The following is a 1,243-nucleotide window of genomic DNA, read 5'->3' on the forward strand; positions in this document are numbered from 1 at the left end:
CCTAGCCCCCACTCCCACCTCCCACCCCCTCAATCTTACATCCTACCACAATCCCTAATTATCACTCTAACCCCTTTAAACTATATCCAATACATGTCTATCTACAGCTACCCTAATATTTGTTCTAATTATTAGTAAACAATTTGTTTGTTATAATTAATTAATAAAACTAAATATTAATTGATATTGATATACATTTTGTTGGTTATTGCGATGACTGATAAATATATATTATTCTTTGGCCATGAGTTCCTTGTTCAATTGCTAGATCCAATATTAAACATAAATAATGCAGTCCAATCCTAGAGATTAAATCGAACAATTTCAGTGAGCATTTTCTTTCCAAATATGACGTTCATATATTTGTGAATAAATAAAAAAATATTTTTTTATCTAATTTACTAAAGCTGTTCATCGAGAAACTTGATTTGAACAGATATTAAATAGATTTACTTTTTTTCAGTTAATTCAAATCCAAATTTAATCGCATTGTAAATATTTTTACTTGTACTTACTGGATATATGAAATGTATGGAACTTTATACTTTGTAGTGGTAATTTCGGAAACTTTATTAATAATAAACTTAAATTGTTAAAATGTGTTTATTTTATTTTCCCCGTGTCAGAATTTATTTTATTGTTCATTTCACCCTATGTACGTAATTTGATTTAATTTTTTTTTTTTTTTGTAAATACCTAAAAAGTTGCTGTTTCTACCAAAGCCGCCACGATGCGTGTAACAACAAAATGATGATAGGGAGCAATTATTCTAATGATATGTAATTAGGGGAATCCACTTAATATTCTACGGCTTCAATGTCGGCTAAGAGTGTTATTAGTGCATCTTATGTACAATTACCTACCCTTCAATTAATTATCATTTGAACATAATTTTGATATTTTATAAAATATATGTTTACTGTAGTGGTTAATATTTTGTACTAAGTTGATATAATTCTTTTAATTTTTACTTAAATTAGGATATTACTTCTGTTGAATTAGTCTTAAAAATGAATTTAGTTTTTATTTCTAAATGCCAGTTAGAAATAAAAACTAATTTTTTTTTTTATATGATTCTCTAATAAATCTTTCCCTTAGATAGCCTATTGAATGTATTATATTCAATAATATAAAAAGAAATTTTGTGATCAAAATTTCAGAATAAATATAAATAAAATTTGCTCTCTTTATTGTCATATTACAAACTTCACCTTGCTGAATTTTAAAATATCGTAAATCGTAA

This window comes from Halyomorpha halys, unplaced genomic scaffold (assembly GCF_000696795.3).
Source record: "Halyomorpha halys isolate HHAL.00 unplaced genomic scaffold, Hhal_1.1 Scaffold30.1, whole genome shotgun sequence".
NCBI lineage: Eukaryota > Metazoa > Arthropoda > Insecta > Hemiptera > Pentatomidae > Halyomorpha > Halyomorpha halys.